The sequence below is a fragment of the Enhydra lutris genome, unplaced genomic scaffold, assembly GCF_002288905.1.
Source record: "Enhydra lutris kenyoni isolate GAN:26980312 unplaced genomic scaffold, ASM228890v2 scaffoldscaffold4, whole genome shotgun sequence".
Classification (NCBI taxonomy): Eukaryota; Metazoa; Chordata; class Mammalia; order Carnivora; family Mustelidae; genus Enhydra; species Enhydra lutris.
Window position 1 is genome coordinate 3,998,018 of NW_019154088.1, and position 26,288 is coordinate 4,024,305.

Genomic DNA, 26,288 nt, shown 5'->3' on the forward strand with positions numbered 1-26,288 from the left:
AGAGGTAGATATTGTTATTCCCATTTCTGGAGGGGAAGCTGAGGCTTAAAGAAGTCTCATGACTACAAAAAGGTAGAGGCAGTATTTATAGTCAAACGGGCATGAGAGCCTGTCTACACCCTATTGTTCCTGTAAACTAGAAACACAGCATTTAGAGGTGGAAGGTACCTGTCTTATCCAAGAGGCACCTTTAGTAGGTGAAGAAACAGGCACCTAGAGAAGTGGAATGGTTTGTTCTAGTTGCATAATTAATGACAAACCCCAGATTTCCAGGCTTAGAAGAATGCCTTCTACTGGATCATTGAAAAGTGTTTCTGTCCCCACCCTTTTTTAAAAACGCCATTGGCACTGCATTTTGCCAGCAGCTCTCCCGATCTTCAAGGAGAGCTGTTTAGTAGCAGATTAATCCAGATCACTGCACACAAAAGGGTAGCACTGTGTCGTGGTTAAGAATTTTGGTGCCATCAGCTATGGTCTTGGGTTATTTATTGATCCTCCCTATGTCTTACTTTCTTCATCTGTGAAGTAGGGGTACTGACTTCCTGGCGTTGTGAGTATATGTATACAGTGCTAGACACAATGGGAACTCTGCCTAAGTATAAGCTAGCTTACATAATGATCTGTTCTTATAAATATGGGGGAGAGGAGACATGGGGGTGGAAGAGGGATTGTCCCCACACCAGGCAAGTAGCGCTTTGGCTGGTTATTGAGACCACGTGGCCACCCTGTCCTTTTCCCTTGATGCCTTTTAGAGCTGTATCCAATCTGTTTGCCACTGCCTGAGCTCCAGTCCTTTGGAGCCACGTTTTATGTCTGCCACACAACCAGCAAGCACTCCTTGCCCTCACTCCATCCTTCTCGAGAGTCTTGGGTAGGGCAAGTCACTTCACTGGCAACTCACTTCCAATGGGCCTGGGTTTACCCATCATTTAAAGGAGCAACTGAAGAGAGTAAAATGTTATGAATTAATTTAATCATATATTAAACAGAATTTTATTGGCGAAGTTAGGGACGCGTGGGTGGCTCTGTTGGTTAAGCGTCTGCCTTTGATTCAGGTCATGATCCTAGGATCCTGGGATCTTCCTCAGAGGGGAGCCTGCTTCTCCCTCTTCCTCTGCCCCTCCCGCTGCTTGTGTTCACACACTTTCTTTCTCTGTCAAATAAATAAATAAAATCTTAAAAAATAAAAAAGAACTTTATGGGTGATCTCAGTATCTGTCAAGCATTATTTATCTGGGAAATGTGCTTTGAGTTCCAAAAAAACTATTCAGCAAAGAAATTTGGGGATATGATCCCTTGCGACCCGGAACTACCCTATAATAGTCATGCAATTTTGAAAGAAGGAGGATCTTCAAAGGGTGAGGATAGAGATGGTGGGTGGGGGTGGGAGATGGGGGGAAATAGTGATTCGGCTTAGAAGCCGTATTCAAATAGGAGAAGTTAGAAAATGGAACCTGACAAGGGGCTGGGTCCTGAGCATTCTGCCGCCTTTCTGCACAGGTAATTACTCTGATGACCTACGGTGAATCCAAAGTGACAGCTGACAGGATGAGGCCGTCCTGAAGGTTGTCGACCTGAAGTAGCACAGATGCTGCTGTGGCCTCAGAGTTAGGTGACACACAGACCTGAGATGTGTAGAGGGAGTGCACAGAGAGGGCAATGTTCTCAGAGCTTGCCATCAACAAGCTCCCACTGCCCTTTTAGGGAAGCTCCCCATCACCCTCCCCATCTCCAGTTCTGTTTTCTTCCCTTCCCTGTGTTGGTTGACTTAATGGCTGCTCAGCCTGGCTGACGGTTAGGAGCATCTGAAAACCCAGGAGTATCTTGGTGGAAGTTCCCTGGGAGTTTCAGCAGTTTCCCACTTTGGGCACAACCCTGAGATCACGCCCTGAGCCAAACCAAGAGTTGGACGCTTAACTGACTGAGCCACCCAGGTGCCAGTCCGTCTCCTATTCTTAACCTCAGAAGGTTGGGTTCTAAGAAATAGACTGGTTTGCACAGAGGGAGAAAGTGTATGGTTTGGCTCCCTCTGGTAGGTAAGAAGGAAGGAGCTGAGTTCTATCTCTGCTCTTGGGGCCTGGCCACAAGCCCTGGCAGCCCACGGGAAGGGCCACTTACTGTTTTCTCACTGATCTGAGGGCTTCCTGTGTCTCATCAGCACAGCCAGAGGGTGCGCCTCTTTACAATTTGTCTTCCTGAAAGAGGGCGCTTTTCCTCATTCACAAGGTAGAAGTCCTGCTAAGTGTGAGAGGTAGAATGGGGCTCACCTTTCCCCATGGCTTCTTTCACTTAACACAGATCCAAACACACGTAATGAAAGCAGGCTGAATTTGTATTTTCTACTAAAAGTTAAATTATGATCCACTTATATAGGCATAAAAGCCTCTTTTATCAGAACAAAATGAATTCCTTTCATATTATCATGTATAATATATGAGGACTAAAAGAAACTCAGCCTTCCTACCTGGCCAGGAAGAACAGAATTCTCCCACTTAGTGGGACTAAACCTTATGTGCTTAGTTCCATAAGATGCTTATTGGAGTTCTCAGTCCTTGCCCAGGGGCGGAGAGCTTGTAGAATCTGCTTGTGAACCCCAGATACACCCCCACTGAGCCCCAGGTACACCCCCACTGTGGACCAGAGGGTGGAGGGCTCTACTGCAGCTGCTGGTTGAGTTCGTTGCTGAGCCAGCATGTTCGTGGGGAAGCAATTAGACCAGAACGAAAAGCCGCCCCAGAGAGCACATGAATTAAACACTGGGGACCCGAAGTAGAGAAGTTACTTCCACTTAGCACCAACTTCACTTTTTCATCTTTAATTTAGGTTGAAGAGTTCTGAGATGTTGTCAGCATTCCTAAAGGACCTTTTCAGTTTTCAGACACTCTTTTTTCTCAAAGTTACTGGCTGTCTACTGCAAATATGTATGTGTTTGTTAAAATATTTTATTTATTTATTTATGAGAGAGAGAGAAAGAGAGCATGAGCAGGAGATAGGGGCAGAGGGAGAAGGAGAAGCAGACTCCCCACTGAGCAGGGAACCCAATGTGGGGCTCAGTGCCAGGACCCTGAGATCATGACCTGAGCCAAAGGCAGACAGATGCTTAACCGACTGAGCCACCCAGGCACCCCTCATTCATTAAACTTTCAACAAATACTTATAGAACATGTATTCGGTGCCAAGCACCATGCTAAACACCAGGAATAAAGATATTTTAAAAGTCACTTTTTCTGCTCTTATGGAATATGTATTCTATCAGGATGGACAAACAAGTAAACATCAAATTATAATACAATATAATAGGTACTAAGCTGCTTATAAAAACAAAGTACCATGAAAACACATGGGACATGCCCCTAACATGGACCAGGAGGGAGCTATCAGGGAAGGATTCATAGAGGAAGTGATGGATGAAATATCTAGAATAATGTTTGAGCAAATATCTGGGTAATGTGGCCAAGCCAAGTTGACACATAAAATTAACCACCACAGTCGGTAAGCTCAACAAGAGACATTTCTTTTGATGGTGGAAGCAAAAGTGTGATTATAATGTATTAAAAGCCTAATGGAAAGTAAGGAAGTATGTCACTGAGATTCATGGTTCCCAAACCTGGCTCAATTTGAAAACACCCAGGAAGTTTTTTAAAATCCCAATGCTTGAGGCAGCACCCAATATCAACTAAATCAGAATCTTTGTTCATTGGTCCCAGGCATTAGTGTTTTCTAAATTTCCTCCATTGATTCCAATGTGCCAAGTTTGAGAACCCCTAATATAGATCGAATGCCTCTCAAACTTTGAAGTGCATGTAAATTTCCAGTACGCCTGGATTGGGGCCCATGATTCTGCATTTCTAACAACTGGAGTCCCCATTGATGCCAATGTAGTAGTCAGCCAATCCATAGATCATGCTTAGAGTAGTGAGGGCAGAGATAATTCTTTTCAGAAAGGTTGACTATGAAAAAATACAATGAAATAGGACAGATGGCTAGAAGGAGATATGAAGTCAAGGAAAGATGATTATTATCATTTTAAAGCATAATATAAAAGCATGTTTGTACAGTCATGGGAATGGTCCAGGAAAAAAGAGAAGAAAGTTAACAAGGAAGAGAAATAGGGACAACTAAAATTAGCAAAGTTCTTGAGGTAGCAAGAGGAGTAGGATCCTAAGTGCAGGTAGAGTGAATAGAGTCTTAATGGACAGGGAACCAGCTGGGGAGAAGGAAGGAGGAGGAAACATGCACACAGGCCTAGAGGGAGAGGCCTGGAAGACTCTCTCCTACTAGAGGAATTCTAAATGATTCTGTATGATAAGAGCACAGGAAGTATTTGGAGGACTGATGAATAAAGTTCAACCTCAACCTCAGCCCGTATGTAAAGTTAATTCAAAATGGGTGATAGACTTAAAGGTCAAATGTAAAAATACCAAACATTTGTAGGATAAATAATAGGAGAAAATATTCAATATCTAGGGCTAGGCAGAGAGTTATTAGGCCTGACACCAAAAACACAATCCATGGGGCGCCTGGGTGGCTCAGTGGGTTAAGCCTCTGCCTTCGGCTCAGGTCATGATCCCGGGGTCCTGGGATGGAGCCCCAGGTTGGGCTCTCTGCTCAGCAGCGAGCCTGCTTCCTCCTCTCTCCCTGCCTGTCTCTCTGCCTACTTGTGATCTCTGTCTGTCAAATAAATAAATAAAATCTTTAAAAAAAAAAAAACAATCCATGAAAGGGAAATGTGATAAACTGGACCTCATCAAAATGAGAAACTTTTGCTGTTGGGAAGTCCATATGAAGAGGACAGAGAGACAAGCTACAGACAGATATGAATTCCATTTACCCAACACAGGACTAGTATCTATTCTATGTAAAGAACTTTTTAATTCAGTAGTGAAAAAAATCAAATATTGCAATTAGAAAATGGGCAAAAGAGGGGCACCTGAGTGGCTCAGTTAGTTAAGCGTCTGCCTTCAGCTCGGGTCATGATCCCAGAGTCCTGGAATCAAGTCCCATGGCGGGCTCTCTGCTCAGTAGGGAGACTGCTTCTCCCTCTCTCTCTCTATCCTGGCTCTCACTTTCACTCTCTATTTCAAATAAATAAATAAAATATTAAAGAGAAAATGGGCTAAAGATATGAATAGACATTTCATTGAAGTTGATATATAAAAATGCAAAAATATGTTCAGCATTATTAGCTATCATGGAAATGCAAATTAAAACCACAATGAGCTATCTGTACACACTTACCAAAATGGCTGAAATTAATAAAATATATAGTGGTATCACCAAATACTGATAAGGATGCAGAGGAAATGCATCATTCATACATTGCAGATGGGAATGTACAATGGTGCAGCCACTCTGGAAACACTACACACCTATTAGAATAGCCCAAATTAGAAAGAGTAACCATACCAAGTATTGGTGAGATATAGAAGAAATGGAACCCTCATACAGTGCTGATGGAAGTGTAAAATGGTACATCCACTTTGGAAAACACTGGCAATTTTTTTAAGTTGGATATATTTTTAGAGCATGACTCAATCATTCTATTCCTAGATATTTATCCAGGAGAAATTAAAGCAGATCTTTGTAAAATACTTGAACATGAATGCTCATAGCAGCTTTATTTGTAATAACCCCCAAAAGGAAACTACCTGCTGACATCTCTTGCCCCTTCCACCCTCTGAGGACACATCAAGAAGGTACTGGTTATGAACCACAAAGTGGGACCTCACCAGGATGCAACCATGTTGGTGATTGTAACTTGAACTTTCCAGCTTCCAGAACCGTGAGAAATACATTTCTGTGTTTAGAAGTTGCCCAAACTGCAGTATTTTGATATAATATCTTGAATAAACTAAAAGACAACCCAAATATTCATCAGATGAATGGATAAATAAATTGTGGTATATTCACATAATGAAATACTAAGCAATAAAAAGAAATTAACTATTGGTACCTTATAGATTTCAAAAAAAAATGTGCCAAATGAGAGAAACCTGTCAAAAAAAAAAGTATGTACTGTATGGTTTGATTCATATAGAACTCTAGGAAATTCAAACTAATCTATAGTGATAGAAAGCAGATCAGTGGTCTCTGGGAAAGGGTAGATGGTAATAATGTGGGAGGAAGATTGGAGAAATTGCAAAGGGGCACAAAGAAACCTTTCAGATGATCGATATTATCTTAATTGTGGTATTGGTTTCCCAGTTATATACCTATATTAAAACTTAATACATTTTACAATTGAAATATGTGCAGTTTATTGTATGTCAGTTATACATCATTGTTTTTAAAAAGGAATTTTAAAAAGGGATGTTGATCTTATAAAAATGTAGTTGATTGCTTTGTAATAACCCAATAAAATGTATTTTTATTTTAAAAATCTTATCAATTTAGGTGCAGGAGAAACAGATATTAAAGATCAGGCATGTGTAATGATAGTGGATGGGCAGAATTTATAAAAATCTAGAGGAAGATATACTTAGATAGCTTTGCAAGTGTTTTAAAATTATTTTTCCACTTGAGGGAAAAAATGATTGTAAATGAAAGAAAATGCACTATAAGTGTGATTTATTTAAGAAAGGTAATATAGAACTATAGCCAGCAGATGCTCCTCCAAGTAAAAGGCATTGACTCTACATCGAACGATTGGTCAATGAATATATATATATCATATGACCTAAAAATGTTTAAGGCAAGCATCATTTTGAGTCCTCAGTTTAAGAAAGTCTTCAATCTTGCTAGCAGTTTCGATGTTGTCAAATAAGAGGCCTTTAAATGATGATGGTTAAGAATTTTGTAATGAGCCCCACATTTCCAGCTAAGCCATTATGTATCTCACCTTAAGTGATAATGCTGAGCAAGTTCCATCAGATTCCTCATTCTGTCTTCTCTCCCTTGGATGAAGCTCCCAACCTCTAGAACTTCCAAGTATCTTGTACTCTCAACCTCCAGGAGTTTGAGTTGAGGCAGTGGAAAGACAAATGCAGAGCCCCAGAACTCTGCAAAGACATGAAAACCATTTTCCACTGCTATAAATAAAAACCTGAAACCTGTCATACTTGGTTAATATCACCCACATTAGGAGACATGGACAGAAAAGAAAGAGGCAAAAACAAAACATCTGTTGCTTTATTTAGAAACCAAGCACATGCCAGAAAAACAAGTCTCTGGTTTTCAGGCATGTGGAGATTTCAAACCAGAAGACGGGGCTAGGGAGCACCATGTTCTGTCCCAGTTAGCGTCCACAACATTCAGTGCCAACTAGAGCAGAAGGAATCACAGTGAGAGTTTCTTTCTCTGCCTCTGTTGACACCAGCCACCCAGGGCAGGAAAAATCTGCATCTCAGACTGAAGCTCTTCCTTCAAAGACTCACTAGAGAGAAAGAACTGCCCATCCAATGCCTATGGGTTATTATCATCAGCCCATTTCTCAACTCAGCCATTCCTGGAGACTGAGAAGCAACCAGAAGATGATCAGTACTCCTCTGAGAGTCAAGGCTGCCACCAAGCTGGCAGCCTAATGAGGGTATAGTAAGTGATACCTTAGAATAGGCAGTTAGTTGTGTTCCAACAGGATAGCTGGAGGCCAAGCAACAAAGTCATGGCCACCTATTGGCAAAGTCAGAAGTCTGTCCTGGCAGCACACCACAAGAAGCTAGATCAAACCGTTACAGGATTATAGGGTTCTTGTCTCACAGAATTGAAGAATGAATCTCATGGGCACAAAAGGGTGAAGTGAAAGTTTATTAAGTGAAGGTGAGAGTAGAAAGGAGACCAGAAGCTCTCTGGAGTGAGAAGGGTCCCAAATGGGTTGGCACTGAGGGCTTCTAGTGGCAGCTTTTATTAAGAACGGACTAGGAAACTTGCAGCCTTGAGTTTCTCACACCATCTTGGTTTGAGCATGGACTATTGATAACCCCCCTAATGACTTAATTCCTTGAGGTTTGGCTATTTTCTATGATACACTGTAGCCTCCAAAGAAAAATACCCACAATCATCCAAGGCCAGGTGGTCTGCCTCCTTATCTCTTGTTCTCTCTGTCTTTGAGTTTCTGCCCTACAGAAGTAGTTTCAGAGCCCAACCAGGGACCCCCCTACCTCTCCCTGTCTATACCTTAACCCTTTCCTTATTCAAAACTATACAGGCCCAATATGGCGGATGCCATGACAGAAAACCCCCGACCAAATTAGGAAGAAAAAGTGGGAAACTCTATTTCCCACTGCAAGTAATGAATATTCTGCCCCTTAGTTGACAACTGTCAATAAAATGTAGAAACCCAGCCTCCAAGACATATAGCTCTCTCTCTATCTTGCTTGGTCTCATATCTCTCGAGTATACATTTTGCTTTAATAAACTTTCCCACTTGTGTCAATCATCTGCTCTGTTGTGTGCCTGTCCTTGAATTCTGTCTTGAGACAAGGCCAGGAACTTTCATGGACACCTTTGGGAGAGGCTGAGTCAAGGATCCAGGGCCTGGGGGATCTCCAATTCTCCTGGTAACAGACCTACCCCATCAATCGAAATTTGGGACACTGCTTTATAAGTCATATACATGTTCTCCTGCATCAATATATTCCACTCATTTTACATCAAACACATCAAGGGGATGAGATAAAGATGAAAGAATATTTTTAATACTGAGATAGCCATGATCACTTTATATCACCATTAGCAAATACCCGAAGGGACGTTACACACTTAGGACAAGGTTCATTATTAAAAATAATGAACGTAAGTCTCAGAAATTCATTCAAATTGAGGATCTGGGGGGTGGGGACAGCTTTTTTTTTTAAAGATTTTATTTATTTATTTGACAGATAGAGATCACAAGTAGGCAGAGAAGCAGGCAGAGAGAGAGGAGGAAGCAGGCTCCCTGCTGAGCAGAAAGCCCAATGTGGAGTTGAGGCAGTGGAAAGACAAACGCAGAGCCCCAGAACTCTGCAAAGACATGAAAAAAAGACAGAAAGCCCAATGTGGGTCATACTGGGATCATGACCCAAGCCAAAGGCAGAGGCTTTAACCCACTGAGCCACGCAGGCACCCCTATGCTTCAGCTTTGATGTGATCTCCATTGTGTTTTACTTTTAAATGAGGATGATGAAGAAACCTATTAAAGGACAAAAATTCAACAAGTACATTCCAAGATCAAATTGGCTTTGTTAAGTGATTCATGAATGGGGCAGCACCTAGCAAGCAGAGGGGAATTTGTGAGAGCTATACAAAATGGAAGGCTTTTATAGTTAGAGTGCTAGGACCAGGAAGTTATTAACAAAAGGAAAGAAAGGACTGTTCCAGGCAAGGTCACTTTCCCTCAGAAAGTAAGAGCAGAAGGCCTTATCATGCCTATTACCTCATCTTCCCTTAAGGGACAAAAAGGGCCCCATGACACATTACCTCACCGGTGCTGACTGGAAAATTCCTGACCAGCTAGGACTACTTTCTGAAGAAAGTTGAAACTGCAGTTAGGTTAGGTATGAAGACCTGGTTTGGAGACTTGGCGTAAGTGTCACCTGACTATTGACTTTCCCTTGTTCCTCTGTGCTTACCCTATTGGCAATTTCCTCATAGAAGCTTCTTGGAAGCTATTCCTCCCCAACTGAGAGAGGGTATTCTGGAACTGCTTGCACACCAAATAATTCTCTTTCCCGACTGGCTTTTTCTTTAACTCTTGTCTCCTTCTCACCCACCTCTTTCTTCTATGAATCACTTAGCTTCTTGCTACAGCCTCCTCTCTTTCTCCAGCTTTTACCAGAGGCTACCATCTCTAGATATTCTCCATCTTAGTTAAAGAAAGCTTGCGTGTTCCCCTTTCCCTGGTTCTAGCAGGAGAGGGGAGTAGGGCATGGGGAAGCTGAGGACATACACACATTAATAAATCTGTTCTTTCTCCACCTCTGTGAATGTGGGATTGCAATGAGAATTAGGAAGAGACATCTCTGTGAACAACCCACAAAGAAATCTGAAAGAAGAGTGGTTTCAAGTACTTAAAGTTTGGGAACTGTTCTACTGCAGTCAAGAAGGTGTTTTAGAACAGAACCATAACCATAACCTTGGGCAAAAGTGAAAGGACATGACCTAATGAAGGGATGCGTAGAAGCAAATATTTAGTCAGAATGTCAACAACATGAAAGGTTACTTATTTATTGTGGTTTGGCCTTTTGTACTTTAACATTAAAAGAGGAGTGAGCTAGGCGAACTGACGCAAGATCTGATTTGTATGTAAGACAGTTTAGAGAGTGTCAGAAATCAGCACATTTCTACTAGACTAGGAAAAGAAATAAGGGTATTCAAGAGATGGAACAAGTGAACATGTGGTATATAAAATCTCTCAAGGAAGAGAGTAGAGCCAAAGGATTTACAGACCAACATAGACATTCCTGGCTGGGTAAGAATTCACTGAAAAACACTGATGGGAAAAAAAAAAAGGCAAAACAAAACGAAACCAGATACAAAGTTATAAGTCAAAGTAATGAGAAAAGAAATGAGAAGGGCAAGGAAGAAGGAAATGAAATGTCCTTAAAAATGCAAGAAAAAGGAAGAAGAAAGATGGTAGCAAACTTAAAGAGAGGAAAAAGAGTACTGTTCAAATGCTGCAAAAGGAGAAACTTCGAGTGTTGAGGAAGTTTTTATGTAATGTTTTCAGAGTATCAAAAGTCAGGTGAAAATATTTCCCCAGCCTTTAATTTCTTTCTGAATGATGAAAACCTAGGGTTTTTGAGAACTGGTTGAATGCACTCTCTCAGCGCACGTCCCGGCTGAGGCCTGTGACAGTCTATCACACAACCCACAAGGGAATTGATAATAAACTTTCTTTCTTCTTTTAAATTTTATTCATTTATTTGAGAATGAGAGAGCGAGCAAACATGAGCACGAGGAGTGGGAGAGGGAGAAGCATACTCCCCAGTGAGCGGGGAGCCCGATGTGGGGCTCAATCCAAAACTCTGGGATTAGGACTTGAGCCGAAGGCAGACGCTTAACGAGGTAAGCCACCCAGGCATCCCTCATAATAAACTTTGGTCATCTCTGTGTGTCTGGGCTCGCAGTGCTCCTGGCCTATGCTCTCTGCAGAGGACATGCCTTGTGCTGGGCTGGCCCTTACTTCTATGTTCTCCGTCATTGTGGTGTGCTCCCTCAATAGGCTTTTGGGACCCAGAGGTTTGGTTTCCCCCGGTGTGCTCCACTGAGCACCGGCTACCTGCCTGCTCAGGGCTGCTCATTCTTCTCAACCCAAGTAAGTGCTCTGTGTCTGTGTTCGCTTAGCCTGGTTCAATCCCGATGTGGCAATGGACTCAAGAAATGTTCGAAATGCTTTTAGCAGGAAGTGTCACTTTTTTTTCCCTAGAGTAGAAAGAGATGTTTTCTTAGTCACATCACTTTATACCTCCCCTCTTTACCCCTTCTGACCGAGAGCCCAGTGAGTGGCCAACGTGCCGTCTTAATGCTCATGTCAGTGCTGCTGTCTGCCCCTGACATCTGGCACCGTGATGGTCACCTTGAGGCCTCCGAGGACAATGGAACATATTGAAAATGGCAAAGCAGAAAAACAGAAAAAATCTTGCATTCTTGATGCTGATGTCAAGCCACTGAGTTAACCAACAGGGCGATTGTCCTATCTGTGGGTTTTGTTATGTGCTTTAGTAAATTTCATTAGCCATTTTTTGTTGGGCTTTCTCTTACTGGCAACTGATGACATCTTAACTAGTATTTTTCCTGGACATCAATATTGGAAGTGACCTCTGCCCACTTTGGATATAACACGTTAGCTGTATTTCTCTTATGTATCTCCTTACACGAAAAGGATCTGTGTAAACACAATTCTCTTTTTACCAGTCTGTACTCCTCATCTTAGTTAACAGCATTATTCTCCACAAAATACACCTCGAGTACCACTCATCCTGTGTGATGCTCCATAAATGCAGGGTTCTGTGGTCACTTAAGTTTGGGAGACACACAGGCTATACCTTCCCTTCCTTGTAGATTCACCATATTCATTAGCACATGGAAATGATAGGACGCAATTGTTAAGGATGAGATTCTACTCTTCGCTAGATGTGTGGAATTTTTGGTTGGTTAGTTAATCTTTATGACCCCCGATTTCCTCACGTGTAAAATAGGTACAAAATACAAACCTCATTGTGTTGTTAGGGGGACCTAAAATAATGTGTATTAAAGATTTAGTTTTGTATCTGGCCATGTCCCACAATGCCTTTGGCTTATATCACCTGCACTGCGAGCTTCTCGCTTCATGACTCATATTACTACATTATTAGTTCATTATTTGTGTATTTCCTCACACATTATTTTCAAGCTTCAGAACAGTTTTCTCAGGGACTTTGGTTCTTTCCAAATTGCTCAAAGCACACATAATAAGTAGAACTTCTGTAAATGTTTAACAATGATAGTTATTATTATTAGCAGGGGCTGCAACATATTAAAGGCTCTGAGAAGTCCTGCAGCAGAGAGCTCTGGCTTAGTTTTGCTTAAGTTGACGTTTCACAAACTTATCTGAGGATATAGCCACTTTTGATGCAATACCATCACATATCCAGTAGAGCTGGTGTTACAAGGCAAATATTTTGCAAAATACAGCTCTACCCACCGCACTCAGGCAAGAAACCTGGCAGCCTTCCCAGGCAAATCCTTCTCCCTCATCATCCCACTCCCTGTATTTAGTCCATCATCAAGTACTTCTAGTTCTTCTGATCTTAACCTCCTAAGTACTTCTCAGACTCACTCCCTCCTTTCTGTCTCTAATATGACTGCTTTGGAGCACTGATATCTTCACATAAAGCCTAATGGATCTGCCTGCCTTTAGTCTTACTCTCTTTAAACCCATCCTCTCCCTGCACCAGAGGGATCTATCTATGCAAATCGGTTATATAATTTCCTTACTCAGAACCCTTCTGTGGTTCTCAAACTCCTGCAGAACAGAGGTCAGTTTCCTTCCCAAGGCTTTCAAATCCCTCCCTCGCTTGGCTGCTTCCTCCCACTTTAGCTGAGTCTCCAGCCCTGTTTTCCAACTCTGCGTCCTTCCTACACCAAACTGCCTGGGATTCCCCACCGCGCCAGGCTGTTAATGCTCTGTGCACATCCCTCTGCCTGCAACTCCCTTTCTAACCTGCTTCCTCTGACTCTTCCTCCTCCTATACAACACAGCCCATGTGGTAGCTTCTTTTGGTCTAAGTTATCCCCTCTGGGCTCCCATAGCAACCTGCACGTATGCTTATATTACCACTTATCCTGCTTCATTGTTCATATAAAATCTCACACATTAGATGGTGAACTCTTCAAATGCAGAAACTGTGTCTTTATGACACTTGGCCTGCCACAGTCACCTCTCTATGCTTGGTGTAGACATTTATGAAATGGAGGGCGGATTCAACCATTCTGAGCACCAGATCTTCACTGTCTTCATCCTCCAACTGGGAAGAGCAAAAGATTCAGGCCCAAACAAATGTCTAGTTGCCCTCTGGCGTGGCCTGGCTCTGAGCCTCATTTTCTGCCATGGCCACAGCCCCCTGGGCCAGTAACTCCAGACCTGGAAGACTTCAGCTTTGCCTCTCTCAGAGCCGGATGCCAACATGGCGGCCCACAGCACAGCAGAGCCCCAGCTGGGCTGTGCCGAATGAGGAGAGCACATCAGGCTGACTTCCTGACGCCTTGCAGCTTCAGGAGAGCTTGAGATGAGTGGGCTGAACAAGCCAACCGGCAGCGGCTCTTCCAGCCTTCGGGGCTGAGGAGGGGCACAAAGGGAGAGTGGAAAGAGGCCATTGAGAGCCCAGAACCAGCCCTACCTGGGGGTTCCGTAGGTGTCAGGTGTCAATAGACACCAATTTGCCATTACTTAGCCTCATCAAGGTTCACATTATTTTAAATAACAGTGATTAAAAAACAAACAAGAATTGAAATGCGTGCAGCTGGATTGCCACTCAGAAGGGGTGGAGAAGTCAATCTGTATTTTAAATCAGGATCTATGGCAGATCAGCTCTGACAAGGCTTCTAGGCACAGGGAAAATAAGGCAGCATCAATTTTATCAAGTCTGATTCGATTAGTTTCTCCAGTCAATTTTATGCACTCTGGTCACAGGATAAATCATCTCTCTTCTTGTTCTGCCCTTTTCCTATTGATTTAAAAATAGTGACCTTATTTCCCTGTCAAATGGTTACTGGATTTCCTTAATGGTGTACGTGGGGAAAACCCATGAGGTCTCCTGCTAGCCTCAGATGCCAAATCCCTTCTTTGGCTAAAAGAAAACGGACTTAACTTTGTAGCAAAATGGTCATTTTACTTCACCCTTTTGAGCCTGAATAGAATTCCTGGGAGTCCTTTAATCATAGGAAAGGAAGTATTAGAATGATGTTTTCTTAGACTTCTTAGACTCACTTAGAAATGTGGTTCACATACCTAACCATTTAGAACCATGCAATTTTTCTAAGCTATAAAGAACCTTATAAGGGCACCTGGGTGGCTCAGCGGGTTAAGCCGCTGCCTTCGGCTCAGGTCATGATCTCAGGGTCCTGGGATCGAGTCCCACATTGGGCTCTCTGCTCAGCAGGGAGCCTGCTTCCCTCTCTCTCTCTCTGCCTGCCTCTCTGCCTACTTGTGATCTCTCTCTGTCAAATAAATAGATAAAATCTTAAAAAAAAAAAAAAAGAACCTTATAAACAATCAAGTTGGACCATTTCATTCCACAGATAAGGAAATTGAGGGCCAAGATAAGGGAAGCAAAGCATCTTGCCAGATCATCCAGCAGGTTAGAGATGTGATTGGAAGAATGAGCATGGCTTCAAGAGAAAGTTAGTTACCAAAGGGAAACCTCTTACCAAACAGTAACAATGATTTATTTTTAATGGTGGCTCCATAATTACTAACATGAGGCTGGGTGTAGACAGGTCAGTGGTGTGCTGGTAAAGTGGCTCTTCAAAGGAAAAAGAAAGTCTTTTTTTTTTTGCTTATATTTTTTGTGATATAAGTCTTTCCATCATGGCTACCAACATAATGTCACTAAATGTGAAAATGGGAAGTGATGCCCAGAACTGGCTGTCTTAAACCTGTATCAGCCCATTCCAGCACACTACTCATAGATGATAATAAACAGGTGTCTGACCCCCATCACATGTATTGTGTGAAATATGTGTCAAAAGAGTTGAAAGAGAAAGAGTTTGTCAATGTTTAGCAGACATTTCAAACAGTCACCATAATCCTCATTCATTCATTTAAAAATTGTTGAGCAATTTACTAACATTTTAGGTACTGTTCTAGGCACCAGCCTTGTGAAACTTGCAGTTACATGAACAAAACAGACAGTAAGCAACCAAACACAAAAACATAGAGATAATTATTTAGTTATAAATTGAAGTATCTGTTGGGGTTGCTTGGGTGGTTCAGTCAGTTAAGCAGCTGATTTGGGAGAAGATTCTCTAAAGGATTACTATTTTAACCACCACCTGATGGACAGATGATCAGGTAAGGTGGGAAGGGGGCAATGAGTGAAGAGGGGACAGTGTGGTGTGTATAGAGAACCTGAAGTGGGAAAGATCTTGGCCATATAAGAAATTAAGAGAAGGGCTGTGTGGCAGGAGACTAGAGAGTGAAGTAGGAAAATGGAAGGAGGTGAGGCTGCAGAGGTGGGCAGGGCTCCGATAACACAGGGCCTTGTAGACTACGTTCAGGAGCTTCGATTCTGTTTTAAGTTCAAAGGGAAATGATTTCTTATTTTCAAACAAGGGAGTGACATAATTTGATTTATGTTCCAGAGATATTACTGTAATTGCTCTATGAGAGATAGATGGGTGGGTGGGGTAGAGAGAGGGTGAAATTAGAAATGGGGAGACCAATAAGGAAACCATGTCAAGAGTAGAGGTGAAGTATAATGGTGGCTTGGCCTGGGGTAGTAGCAATGGAGACGGTGTAAAGTGAACAGACTTGCCATATGTATTGGAGGTGGAGTCAACAGGACTTGATCTGCAAGCTATCGAATGAATGGAGTTGCCATTTACCAGTGGGGAATATTAAGGGAGTATCTTTTTTTGATGGGAGGGAGATATCCCAACAGGCAAAGATCAGTCCAAGATGGGTAAGCCAGTAAAGACTAGAGGAGGGATGGCCAGAAAACAGGAGGAAAAGCCAAGAGAGTAGGTGTGTTACCGGGGATGCCAAGATCACAGTCTTTCAAGGAGAAGGGAGAGAAAACTGTGTTTAAAGCTGCTAAAATATTGAGGAAGGTGAGAAATGAAAACTCTTTGTTAGCTTTAGCAATACTAAACTCACTGGTGACTTTTAAAACAAAAGGATTTTTAGTGCAGTGGTAGGTGTTGAAGGCAGACTAGCAAAAGAGAGTAAATGCAGATGGCAACTCCTCAGAGAAACTTCTCTGTGAAGCCCAACAGATAGAGAGTGTGGTCCCTGGAGGAGGACTTGGAATAAACAGAAGGCCATTTTTAAAGACAGGATATACTGTGACATATCTGGATGTTTGGGAAAGAATCTGGTAGAGAGGGAAGAATGGAAGATGCAGACGAGAGAAGGTAGTCAATGATGCGAGTGCTGGAAAGATCAGGTGGGATGGGAACTGATCACACGGGGAAGGATGAGCAGTTGATAGCTTTCTGCCAACCAGCATGACTTAGAGACAATTTTCCAAAGGAGTGGCTAAACTCTTTATGCTACCTAAAGAGAGATGAGAGCCTGATAATCCATGTTATTTTCTTCTCAAAGTCAGAGATTTAGAGTGCAATTAGAATAAAGCCGTTTGGCAGCCAGATGGATCTGTTTTGTTAAGTGTTACTTACCTGTCTCTTCCTTGTTTTCCTGTTTCAGTAGAACCCAGCGATATAATCTAGGTTTGTAGGCTGGGCTTGTCATAGGGTAATAGAGTTTCTCTTAATTCCTCATGTTGACATGCAGCATGTTCTTTGGGATGGGAGACTGAGGACAGTGCTGGTAGGCTGATAGGTTTAGTAGAGAAAAAGTGAAGGAATTCCCTTCTGAAAGCTTTCATTTTCTCTAAAAAGTGTAAGATAAGGTCATTAACTGAGATGGAAAGATGAAAGAATTGGTGACTCTCAGAGAAGGAAAGGGTCTGACATAAATGATATGAGAGTGAGAGGTGGAATTTGCTTTTTTCAGGATAAGAATAAGCAGTTGAAATCTTCACATTTCACACATCTTGCAGTAAAAGCTTCACATTTTCTCTGACCCTTTCCCCTGCATGCAGGGATTAAATTTCTGAAATTGTCTGAAAGGGACTTTCTCCTCTAGTTGGACGGGATCCCTGCGAATGTATGTACACCTTCTCCAAGTCAGGTCCCATGGTCTCCGTGATGTGTGTTCATGGGCTTTCCAAGAGGCACTCACCATTCCTCTTCTACCCTCTTCGCGCTCTGTATTCCCTCTCTGCTCCTCTGGACCCCTGCTCCGCGGGCTTGTCTCATCTCTTCTGTGTCAGACGCTAGCTTGCAACTGGTTCATCGGAGGGACTGGTGCTCCCTGGGAACTGTATATTCCCTCTTCGGACAGGATAAGGAACTCTCACCAGAACCTGAACCAACTTTGCTAAGTGCACTGTGTTCAGCAGACATTGCTTTCCCGGGCAAGATCTTCTCAAGGAAGGAAGCAGCTCATTGATTTACATTGTGATGCAAGTTCCTTTTCTTTTGGAGACAACCCCAAGCAGTTCCATGTAGTGGTTTCTAAACCACAGATTGAGGTCCATCAGTCGGTTGTAAAATCATTTGAGTGCAATCAGCTCTGAGAGAGAGAGAGAGAGAGGGAGAGAAATCAGAGTAGAAAATATCAGTGTGCATTATACCTAATACCTGTGGATGGTGAATGTTCCATGAAACTTTTATTTCAATCACATATATATGGAGGTGTGTTTGTGGATCACTATGAAAAATGTATTTCTCACTGTAGGTCGGGGTCCAAATTTTTGAGAAACACTGCTCTAAAACTTTCTATTGCAGCAAAATCTTTTTTTTTTTTTTTTTTTTTTTTTTTTTTTTAAGTGAGAGAGGGAGAGGCAGGTTTCCCGCCAAGCAGGGAGCCCAATTCAGGTCTCAGTCTTGGGACCCTGGGACCATGACCTGCGCCAAAGGCAGATGCTTAATGACTGAGCCACCCAGAAACCCTGCAACGAAATCTTCTTGAGCCAAGTTCTCCCTTCCCTTGTTCAGCCTGTTGCTTCTCTGTAGCTAGTTAAGAGATTTCCTTTCCAAACACAAATGCCCCATGCTAGATCCCAACATAAAGTACAACAGTGACATTGCAGAGTTTCCTTGTCTGTCACTAGAGAAGAAACAGTTTCTTATTTTCCCACAGAGTTGGGAAATTATTTTGATCTGTGTTTCCGTAGCAAAATGTGCCAAAAAATAAGGTTGCATAAGATCAGTCAGGACTGACTTTCAAAGTCTCAAATTATAGTCTGAGGAGAGTTTAGAAATACAAAGCTAAAGATACCTTCACCTGATTTGGGAATGGCAAAGCTTACCTTGTCATTGAGTGTCCAAACTAGGGAGGATCAAAGTTTGGAAGAATGTAGGGCAGTAGATAAAATTTGCTGCTAGACAAAATTTTAGATTAACAAGAATTTTTTTTTTAGGATAACTATGTCTCATTCAATATTTAGAATAATAAAATATTCTAATTAATTAATTGTTTAAATTAATTGTTAAATTCTAACTAATTGTTTATCTGAAATTTAAATGTAACTTAGTATCCTGAAATTTTATCTCCTGAGTCCAGAAACCCTAATGGGGTGGGAAGCTTATACATTTTAAGGGATGGTATGCTCTTTAAGTGACAGAACACTGAAGTACTTTCTTTGAGAATTAAAAAAATATATATGACATTGTAAACACATATTATGTCCCCTCCCAACAGCTTGGAAAAGACTATGAAAGCAAGGGGGCTCTGACACTTCAGCTTCATGAGCTTAAAGAGAAATTCTCTCTGTGTCATGTCTCAACATAAGGAGGAAAACTTTCCATCACCAGAAGTTATGGCAAATAGGGAGTGACTTCTACCCAAAGACCCAAAACTCATAAACACAGAGTCCTGATAACAAAACCCTATTTGTTTCCATGCATATGGCTTAAACAGTGGATTTTCAAAAAATTGTTTGCTTACTACTGGGGATAAGGAAGATTTTCCAAGCCATACATAGTACTGAAAGCTTTGAGAGGATGATCGTTCATGCTCTCGACTTCCTTATAACTCTCCCCTAAATACTTTGTCTTAGAACTTCTCTGCTGCCACAGCTTCTCCTTTCTATCTCCACCTTCACGAGATGCTCTCCCATTGAAGGGAAAGGCACACGAACCATCTTTAATCTTACCAAGTCCATTGCCCTGTAAGTAAAAACAAATGGTCAAATCAAGAACACATCACTCCAGAGGGAGAGTTCCCCAAAAGAAAGCCAACAAAGGTTGAATGAGAAATATTGAAGTGTGTAGTGGCTTTAAGTCACCCAGGTGACAGACACTGTTCTCTGTCATTCTCTCTCTCACACTTAGGAGAAGGTTGTCAAGGGGGCATGCATATTAAATAACTTAGCTGAAGTTTTTTTTTTTCTTTTTTTAAGAGAGAGATGGTGGAGGGGCTTGAGGGAGAAGAGGGGGGAGAGAAGCAGACTCCCCTCTGAGTGTGGAGCCTAATGTGGGGCTCTAGTCTCAAGACCCTGAGATCATGACCTGAACCAAAGTCAAGAGTTGGATGCTTAACTAACTGAACCAGACAGACTCTCCTCTAAATCTGTAACTTGAAGGTTTTGTTGAAGAGATCGTGAATGCAGATATGCAACATACTGTATGTTAGAAACTACATCCTTTGCGACTATAAAAATATATGGTAAAACTTGTAAATTTAAAAATATGTCAGGGGTATGTAGTTTTGCATAATTCTTTAACTAAGTGCAGGAGGAAAACATTTCGAATGCATTGCCATAGACTTTGTTGCCTTTTAGTGATACTTCATTTATTCCACGTCTCCTCTCGTTGCTCATGTCGATGATCTAATAAAGGGACAATCTTCTTGGGTGAGGCTGAACTTACTATCTCAGGACTGGGTAGAGCTTAAAAACTTGGACAAGCCTATCCTGACCGAGAATGACATGAGCATCTCCATAGTTGTGATATAAAGCATCTCCATCTGTTTTTGATTCTGATAATGTAGAAGCAATCCAGAGAAGTAAAAGGATGCCAGTGATAGCCTTTCTCTCTGTAGGTATGATGCCACTTGGTTGTGGGTGCCAGGAATGGTTCTATACTTATGCTTTGGCCTCCTTTTATTTCTTCTGATTGAACCATATGAGATTTAGAATAAAGATGTTCTGTAACAGTAAAGAATCACTTCACCGAAAGGGTTTTTGCTCCTTGCCTGGTTGGCTTTACACCAGATGCAGCCTTTTTCTGGCTAGGATCCCACCAGGAAAACAACAATCCTTTCAGATAGGGCACAGTTCATTTCTGGAACTGCTGGACCTGTATGGCATGTCACCTACACAATGAAACCTGAAAAAATTCTGTATGGTCTATTTTAAGAGATTGAAGTCAGCCTACTTTCTGAGACCCAAATACCAAGTGGTTTATAAAACCAATGAAACAGAGGACTTGGTGCCTCAGTGTGCCCAGATTTTTTGCTAGGTTTTCAGGATGTGTCTCTGAGCTATTACTGCCATGGTTCCATTTGACCTTTGTACACTTGTGATAAGACCACAAGCACATTCTTAAACAAATCAACACCATTAATGAACCAGTTAGCAGATGGTCAGGCTTGAGGTAAGAACATCCAATGTGGATTATTACCTAATATTTTCCACATGCAACTTTTGAAATGTCATCATTCAATATGTTTCTCCAACAGGATTATGTCCTAATGAGTTACTGAAGGAAGAAAGAAGTCCTGGTATACTGAAAAAAAAAAAAAAAAGGGAGCTTTGGTGTCAGACAGACTCTCATTACAACCTTGGTTATTAAATCTCTTTGGGTTTCGGTGTCTTTATTTGTAAAAAGAAAAATGCTCATCTCTATCTGGATAGTCGTTATGGGGATTAGAGAAGATGTAGGTAAGTCTTTGGCCTACTGCCTGACACATAGCAGAGGATCAATAAATGACTGCTATTGCCCTTATGTTAATAATAATAATAATAATAAATAACCATAGGTGAGATGTCAAATTTGTTTCACCATATTGAGAACCTAAAAGAGAATCATGATTGAAATAAGCAATAAAGAGTTACAAGATTATGGAGGAAACCATAATGACTGGGTTTCCTTCATTTTCCATTTCAACACGTATCACATTTACTGAGAAGAGAAACCATCTTTTGGGAATAAAGCCCAGAGAGCAACTTCACAAGGCGGGCGTATTTCCAGATCACATCTGGCCTGGGAAGAGAGTCAAAATTTAACACGAATTTCCAAGGGCCAAAAACTTTTCTTTCATCCTACCACTGGGTGACAGGATAGAGGTATAGAATACCTAGTGATTGGTGATCTGTTCTTCAGGAAATTTTTACAATTGTAAGTTTCATAAAGCCAGTTGATTCTCACAGAATGCTTTTGTTTATTTTTTTTCTGAACTTTTGTTGATGAATGTGACTCTGATCTGAATGTTGGTTGATATGCTCATTTATCTTAATGAGTAATATGAAAGTGAAACAAAGAAGATATTTGTCAATGATGCAAATGACTTTGCTGGTTCAAATAATGGCTTTTGAAACCTGAAGGAACATTTCTTCAATATTTTGTGCTATTCATAATATAATAGCTACAGACATAACACACTTTTAAAAAAAAGATTTTATTTATTTATTTGATGGAGAGAAAGAGAACATGAGCAGTGGTGGGGTGGGGAAAGAGCAAGGGGAGAAAGAGAAGCAGGTTCTCTGCTGAGCAGGGATCCCGATGCGGGGCTCAATCCCAGGACCCTGGGATCATGATCTGAGCTAAAGGCAGACACTTAACAGACTAAGCCAGCCAGGTGCCCAGACATAACACACTTTTAAATTTAATCTGCATGGGTAACATTTTCTCCATCACCACCTTAAATCTAGGCAATCAGCAAAGCAATATATCAAGCCCATTTGACTCTCTCCATGGTGTAAATACTCACACCATGGCTTTTTTTCAAATAGGCAGTGTGATGTCCCTGAATGCAGGGTTGAGAATGCATGGTCGCTCTCTATTACTTAGTATTTCCACCACACAGTTGGAACTGCAAATAACAGCAGAAGTGTAAATAATAATGTGATGTAGTCAAAAATCATTAGGAAGAAATGGCTTTTGAGTATTTGTTACCTCTGCTTTAATATACTTTCCTTGTAAGCTTATATAACTTATTATTATTATTATTTTTTTTTTTTTGGTAATGACTGTGTTGAACCACTAGTGTTCAAGATTCCCAAATCTAACAGTTGACTTTTCAAGCCTGCCCGAGGCAGCCGCAGTCCACGACTTGTTGTCTATCCAGTGCTCATCCTCCTTTCTTTTCAAATATCTCACCTCCTTCACCACATGTGACTTGGAGGAAGATGACCTTGTCCTCAGTTCTGGGGCAATTTGCAGCCCATCATGGTAATCCTGCTTCTTCACATAGTTGAAGAAATGTCATGTAACTCAATTCTGTCAATAAGTGTGAGGTTAAGTCTACTGGAGAAATTATAGAAGTCTCCATACCCCTGTAAGCATTTTTTCTCTCTGGATATTGTCACTACTGAAGGGTTCAGGAATGCCCACAGCCATTTTCCTACTGGCCTGAAGGTGAGATCAACTGATAAAAGAAGGTAGAACATCACACACAGAGAGAGGTGGAGCTGGGACCCCAACCTGCGAGCCTAGAGCTCACCGTTTAGCTAATCCTCTCAGTACAGGAGATAAGAAATGTCCTTCTTGTTTAAGCTAGTTTGAGTGGGAGATTTTGTTTATTTGCAGCTCAAAGTTAAGTTGCTTCCTTCTCTACAAGGAGTTTGGGAGGGATAAAAGCAATCAGTATAAAAGTATGTGATAAATTAGCCTCTTCAGAAACTCAGCTCCTGAAGAGAAGAGACTAATTCACAGGACACTAACTCTCTGCTGAGCACGGAGCCTGACTTGGGGCTCCATCCCAGGACCCTGGGATCATGACCAGAGCTGCTTAACAACTGGGCCACCCAGGAATCCCACTGTGTTGCTTTTAAAAAATTTTAAATTATAGGAGCGCCTGGGTGGCTCAGTGGGTTAAAGCCACCACCTTTGGCTCAGGTCATGATCCCAGAGTCCTGGGATCGAGCCCCAAGTCAGGCTCTCTGCTCAATGGGGAGCCTGCTTCCCCCTCTCTCTCTGCCTGCCTCTCTGCCTACTTATGATCTCTGTCAAATGAACAAATAAAATCTTAAAAATTTTTTTAAATTACATTAATTAACATAGAATATATTATTTGTCTCAGGGGTATAGGTCTGTGATTCATCAGTCGTATATAATACCCAGTAAGCAATCAACTCTTGATTTCAGCTCAGGTCATGATCTCAGGGTTGTGGGATTGAGCCCAGGCACAGGTCCATGCTGGGCATGAAGCCTGCTTAATATTCTCTCTCTCCCTCTGCCCCTCCCCCCTGCTTGCCTGTGCATGCACTCTCTGATCTCTCCCAAAAAGAAAAATAAATAAATATAAATAAATAATATATGTCTTATATGTAAAATACATAAATTATATATGTTTTATATGTAAAATAATTATATGTGTATTTTTTATATATGTGTGTATATATATTTATTTATTTATTTAAAGGAATATTGAGTGAAAAAACCAGCAATCCACACATAAGGCTGAGCATACTGTAGGCTGTCTACAAATACTTATTGATCAAATCTGGAGATAAGAAGTTGTTCTAAAGGGATGAAAAGTGGGTAGAAGAGAAAATCATGCAGGATTCCTTAAGGAACTCAGGGACAGCGCAGGGAAAATATTTGGTCTTCAAATATATGATTGCCTTTGTCAATTTTTCTGTTCTTTCTTTTAAGGTCCTCATGTCTATGATTCTACATCCCAGGCCCTTCATCTATTCAATCCTCCTCCCCTACTCTCACCCCAAGGGCTGTTTTGCATCGCATTTTTCTCTCAACTGTTGATTCATTTTCTTGCAGAAGCATGCACCAAAAAATCGAGGTGCCAACTCAGATACCTTTACCGTGTGAAATCTCCCAGGGAACATTTGCATTTCAAGGGAAAAATAAAGCCTTCAAGTTCTGGAAAAGTGTTAAAAGGTGGGGACAGTATTATGTGCCGGAGAGCTCTTCTTATCATCACTCTAGCTAAATCACCTGTCTGCAATGCCAACCCAGCTCTGCAAAGGGCCCTTCCTCCTGCTTAGTGGCTGTGAACGAGGTAGACCTATCTACAGACACAAGGCTTCCGAGGGTCGGCCACTGGACACATGGTCATCACAGGGTGCATGGATCCACCCTCTTCTTTTCAATCACCGTTTACCCATCCACCTTTGGTCCTATGAAGATACAGTCTTCTCTAAAACCCAGTTCACCCCATTTTCTCCTCTCCTAAAGATTAAAAATAGCACTCTCTTCAATGACCTCAATAATTTAGAACCCATGAATAAGTCATTTGCCCAAGAGGCTACAGTGGGGTGTCTATTTTTACTTATAGTCTCTCACCAAGCAAAGTGACCTCTCTCAAGGAGCCAACGTTGAAGCCCGTTGATCTTCTGGCTTCTCAGGGGACAGCCCAGGCGGTGCTCACAATGCAGAGTCTTTTCTCAAGGGCAAAGATGGACCAATAGGTGTCACTGACTTCAGAATGTGCATAACCAAACATGAATTTAGGCATATATGCTTTGCGCAGAACTCCTGAAGCTGCCTAGAGCATGTCCCAGGAGGAACACTTCCTATAAAGTAGAGCCGGCAAATGCTGCCTACCCCAGGGGTCCTCCCTGGGGCCCCTTCTTTCTTAAGACACTATTTTGTCAACATTGAACCTTAACAGAAGAGCAATACAATAGTTCAGGTCCCTAAATCCTTGGGGCTGCTGCAGCTTCCCAACCTCATGCCTCCATCCGCCTTCAAGACGCATCCCCTCGCCCCATCTCATCTGTGTACTACTTTCAGGAAGGTTAGACATTTACTCTGTGCCAATCCAGTGGTCACTGTGAAGACTCCACCTCTGGCTTTTGGCCACCACTTTATAAAAATAAATTGATTTTTTTCCCCTCCATATTGTCATACCTTGGGATTGTTTTAGTTCCCTCTTCAAGCCATAGGATTCTGTTACAAGTTAGGTTCTGGACTGAGTAACCTTAAAGCTCCCTTCTAATTTTGAGACTCTATAATTCTAAGAGGAAACTGAAGTGGGCCTAGAAGAATTCATTGGATTTTGTAGAGAGGAGACAGGGAGAGACAGCTTTCCATATTCTGTTATCATGTTAGTGAAAGATAGTGGTAGGAACAGGAGTGGCTTATGCAGAGTGGATGAATAGTTCTCTCTAGGAGAGCAAAGGGAACAGAGCAGAAGATCATGAAAAATGTGGTTGGATGGGTCAACTGGAACAGGTTACTGGATGCCTTGAAAATCAGGAAGAGGAATTCCAAGTTGGGGTTAGAGGCAAGAAAAAAAGCCATTGTCATGATCCTGAGCTGGGGAACGCTAGGAAGAACATTGGGTCTTTAGGATGAGAAACCAGTGGCCATTCCTAGTGAAGGTGAAACACGTCCCTCCCATTATATGCACAATGTAGCGAAAATAAACATCCCTGAGGTCTAGATGTGTAGCTCAGAAACAGGAATCCAAGACAGTTCTCTCTCCTTTCACAGTTCTCATTTCTCTGTAATCCTCATCTCTCAGATAATGGGGAGGTGGTTTGCTACATGTTCCAGAGGCTGCTAATGAGATGCAGCTATGATCTATTCATTTCATAGCCACCACTGGAACCAGACTTCCCTCTTCCCCTGCTGCATTTCCTGGGTGCTCACGGGGGCTGGTACAGTGAGGGGACCTTGGCGGAAGGCTGTTCTCACCTGGGGTGGGGGTGGTCATCACTTCTCCACAGGCCCGCAGGGAATGGAGGGGACACAGGCCTCTTGGCTGCCACAAGGCCAGAATGAACAAGGAAAAACCATGCAGGAAGGGAAACAGGAATGTTTGAATACAGAAATAGTTTGGGAACAAAGAAGAGAAAATGAAAGACAGACTTAACTACTCAAAGGGCCTCTAATCCAAAGAAGAGTAATCAGCACTCTGTATAAAATCACAGAGGACAGGACAAGGAAGAAGCAGGGCTCAGAGGGTGGTAGGACCTTAACAT